Source organism: Lagenorhynchus albirostris, chromosome 2 (assembly GCF_949774975.1).
Source record: "Lagenorhynchus albirostris chromosome 2, mLagAlb1.1, whole genome shotgun sequence".
In the NCBI taxonomy this organism is placed as follows: domain Eukaryota; kingdom Metazoa; phylum Chordata; class Mammalia; order Artiodactyla; family Delphinidae; genus Lagenorhynchus; species Lagenorhynchus albirostris.
In genome coordinates, this window is record NC_083096.1 from 20425216 (window position 1) to 20429980 (window position 4765).

The window sequence follows — 4765 nt, forward strand, 5'->3', positions numbered from 1 at the left end:
TAGATTGTTTATTGATTATTTTCATGGACATACTGTTATCTATCAACCAAACAGACAAAAATCTCTGCACTCCTATTGGCCTTAAGTTTGAGATAGCTAAATTATAAGGACATCCAGTCTTTCCGTGGCCAGCCTCTCAAATGGTCCCCAGTAATCTTTACCCCCTGGTATTCACACGCCATGTAGCCTCTCTCATACTGAACCAGGGTGGTCTATGTGAGCTCCAGAATGTGTCAGAAGTGATGTATGACACTTCTCAGACTGTTATAAGAGACTCTGTGGCTTCTGTTTTGGTCTCTCCCTTTTACTCTCTTGGCTCACTTGCTCTGGGGGGAGCCAGCTGCCACCTTGTGAGAATCTTGCAGCCTGTGGAGAGGTCCATTTGGTAAAGAACTAAGGTCTCCTGCGAACAGCCAGTGAGGAATGAAGGAATTTCAACAGGTCTATTTTCCCCCAAGAGCCAACCATGGTGCCCCTAATCCTCTGAACTGGGTCCTGGCCCAGTACTGGTCCCGGGGTGGGTCATATTCCAGAAAATGCGCAGGACTGGCAGGCATAGTATTAATACACACACATTCCTTCAGCCCTAACCACCAACCCAGTCTTCAGTGTGGAGGGGGCCCACACCCTGAAATCACCTTGAGGTAGCAGGGACTAACTGGTCAATCAGTCCCCTTCAGACTTGCCGCCTGACGAGACCCCAGGCTTCTCCTGCAAAACCATAGGTCTCGTGTCTCTTATTAGAGGACACACCCGTCCCCCACCCGCCCCCCACCGCCGGCCTGCCCTTGGCCGTGCAGTCCAGTATCCTCCAGCTCTGCCTTCAAGGGGAATATGCGCATTTGTGTAGATTAAGCCTTGTCCCTGGACATTCTACTGTCGTAACCTGGCCTCTCCTAACCCTTGCTGTGTCCCAGATCCCTGGCCATCCCGAACTGCTCGGCACCCGCATGCGCAGTACGCATGCCGTCCGCAGACCTGGGACGGCGGGGGCGTCCAGGTCTGCGGAGGTCTGCACAGTCACCACAGCAACCCCTCACCCCCATCACTCCGAGTGGGCAGAAGCAAGTTGGCGACAGTCCACATTTGAGCTTGCTGCCTGATTGGCTCCGGGCTTCTCCTGCAACCAGGGCTCCGGGGTGACTCTTAACTGGAGGATTCCCTGGCCTGCCCGCCGGCCCCGCCCCTCCCCACCCCACAAGGCATTCGGGTAAGCTTGAGCTCTATTCCCCATTGGGGAGGCTAGGGTTTGCTACTAGGCATACGACTTGTCCCCCAAGAGTCCCCTCCTGTGTCCCAGCCTCTCCAGACCCTTTTCCTGTTCCAGATCCCTGGCTACCGGGAACCACACAGCAGGTGCCTGGGCAGTACACACCTTTTCAGGAGGCCTTGGGAAGCTGGGGCCCTTCAGGCCTCTGATGGCATAGCCTGGCCTAACCACCCGGATATACACCTCTTTGGAGGCGGCCCACTTGAAATGCATTTGATACTGGGCTGCAAAGGTAGCAACAGTAATTCCCTAATTTGGTTTTGTGGCTGATGGGGCCCTGGGCCTCTCCAGGAACAAGGGCTCCCCCATTGCATGTCATTCCTGAAAGCTCTGCTCCCATCAGTCAAGACTTGAGAGTTCCTGGGATGAATGACTTCAGGTTAATGGGAGGCTTGTGCAGGAGCTGCACACTGACAGGATGTTTTTAGATGATCTTCCTCCAGCCCCAGTATGACTGCAGCTTCAGCCAACGACAGCTGCCTGCAACCTCACCAGATATTCTGAGCCCGAATCTTGCAGCTAAGCCACTCCTGGGTTCCTGCCTCAGAGAAACTGTGACATAATAAATGTTTGTTTTTTTGAGCTGCTAATACTGGGGGAATTTTTTTACATAGCAATGAATAACTAATAGGTTTTTTATTCCTAAATATGCATAAGGACTCCAAAGTTACTCATCCAAGAATCACAGTGCTCCCAGAGGGCCAGAATTTGGCCTCACTCCTCAAGGCTAGGCTGATCTTGCTGAGCTGTATCAGTTATTCCTCCTGTCGTATTGTGTTGTGTTGGGGCTCATCCAGGCAACCGGCTCCTGCAAGTTTAGTCTGGCTGTTTCATTTGCCACCACTGTTCGTTCCTATATTTTTCACCTGGTTATTTACCCAGGTGGATCTTCAGTAGACCAGGAAAACACTTCTCTGATATATTAGTCATGAGCATCCCCACCACAAAAAAAAAAAAAAAAAGGAGCCTCCTAGAAAGTACAACTCTTTAGTGATATTACAGACCCATAGCCATTTTCCCCAAAGCACAATCATAATGTCAAATTGACTTAGTAGGAAGGAATTCTACCATTAGCCATACTCTATACCCAGAACACTCCCCGCCAACAATCTAGACAAAGATATAATGCTTGTCAGCAGTCCGGACCTCCCCCCTTGTATAGCGGGTTTCCTCTTGGGCCTTTATTGTCCTTTCATGCCACCTAAGCTTGGTCGGTATCATCTCTGTTCATTCTACCCCATGTTTTTAACTTTGAACCTTGGAGAAGGAGTGCCAATCCTAGTCCTTTTCCTCCCAGGAGGCATCTTTGCCTTTTGTAGATTTATGAATGCTAAACAGTATGTGGAGGAACAGTAGTGCCCAGTTCTATCTGGCAGCTTCCACGATCCAATGATACGTTGGGGAAGGGCTAACTAACTTCCCCTTCCGATGATATTTAAACCCTAAATTCTTGCCAGCCAAAAATATCCCCAATTAACAAATTATGTAGCAAAAGCCTGTTGATTTAATCAATAAACTAAATTTAAATGATTCTCCTGATTCTTGATGTTTTAGGTTATTACCACCACACTTCCTTGTGCGTAATGTAGGCAAATTAAAGTTAATTTTATTATTTTTCTTTTCTAATGATGGAGTCACCCTAAACCTTAACCTTTAGTGTGGAAATTCAGGAAGTCTGAAGTGATCAGGGAAGCTCTCTGGCAAATGCACACAGGCATTTATCTCCATATCTCCAAACATCATTTGAGCATCTTCCCGTGGATGAACAGCCTGCCAAGAATTGTTTGGGTCTTTTTCATCTTTGCAGGCTTGTTGGTGATGATACCTTTCAGTTATTCCTGTAAAAGTTTCTGCCCTCTGCCAAATTGGACCATCTCCAACCACAAGATATAATTATTTCTTATACCTACAGCAAAATGAAATCAATCACACCTTTAACCATATTGATTCTCAGGCAACTTATGCAGGCTTGCCAAGAGCTAGCAAACACGATAGTCAGCTTTTCAGGCAAAAGACGGGAAAAAAATGCTGAAATCTCTTTAGGGAAAATCTTCTGTGTACGATTTCATTTATGTTGGGGACAAAGTGGGAGTGACATCAGTCTGAATTTAATTTGGGTGGACAGTATTTACACTGAGAAAAAGAAGATTAAGGTCCCCCAACAAATCATTTGAAAGAAAATGGATACAATTTACCTGACACATTTAGTTTGTCATCTTCAAGGCTGCCTCCAGCTGACCAGCTGTATAAATCAGGGCAAAGTGGTAGAAACGACATTCTATCCAGAATTGAGTGAATTTCTGTATAAGTGACAGAGCAAGATGACCCCAAGAACAAGATGGCTCCCAAGAATGTGTTGATGGTGGGAGAACGCACATCTTCATCTTCAAATTCTAAGAAAGGTAGCTCTTGAAACTTTATATACGAACCTTATTAATGTTAATTTTAGGCAATTGATTGAAATGTCAGTCTTCCTCATTGGCTCATGTGATGGTTAGTTTTATGTGTCAACTTAGCTAGGCTCTAATGCCCAGTTATTTAATCAAACATTAATCCAGGTGTTACTATGAAGGTATCCTGCAGATGTGGTTAACATCTAAAAATCAGTTGACTTTACGTAAAGGAAATTACTCTCAATAATGTGGATGGGCCTCATCCAGTTGGTTGAAAGGCCAGAAGAGAACAAACTGGGGTTCCTCAAAGAGGAAGGAATTCTGCCTCACGACTGCAGCATCAAATGCAACCTGAGTTTCCAGCCTGCCGGCCTGCCCTACGGACTGTGGACCTGCCAGCTTCCACCATTGCGTAAGACAATCCTTTGGAAAAAAATCCCTTCCATTCTCTTTCTCTGGAGAACCTTGACTGACACATCTAGTATCCAACATACATTTAGGAAGTTACTGCTACCGCATTTAGCTAACTATTACACCGCCAGTTGGTCGGTGTTTCCATTATGCAATGTGCAGGAACAGCTCTCTTCTCTGCTTCATGTTGTTTCATGCAGTCCCGATTTAAACACACTTAAACGTTTATGCAGAAAACTGTCATCTTGGCTCCCCGTTGCTTCCAAATGAAGTTCAGCATCCTAATATTTATGAAGAAGTACCTGGGCTGGAGTTCACTCCGCTCACAGATTAACTGTGATCACGTAGAACTGCATAACTGAGAACCAAAAGTCCTCCATTCAGTTGACTGGGGCACAATGAGTGGATGAAATACCCAGCGGATCCCAACAGAGGCTTAAAGCGAATGGGAAGGGAGCATATCTTGGTGTTTAAAAGGAAAGCTTAGTGAGTATTCAAGAGCCAGGAACCCTAGATTTCAATTCCGGTTTCTCCAGTCATTAACTGTAGCCACAGACAGGCCAAGCATCAGGCTTGTCCTCAAAATGAGGATAATAAAAAACCACCCACCCCCAAGAATGGTGAGAATCAATTGATATCCGAACTTGAGCTGCAAAAGTGTTCCAGGAAGGGGGACCCGTGCCAGGGCCCA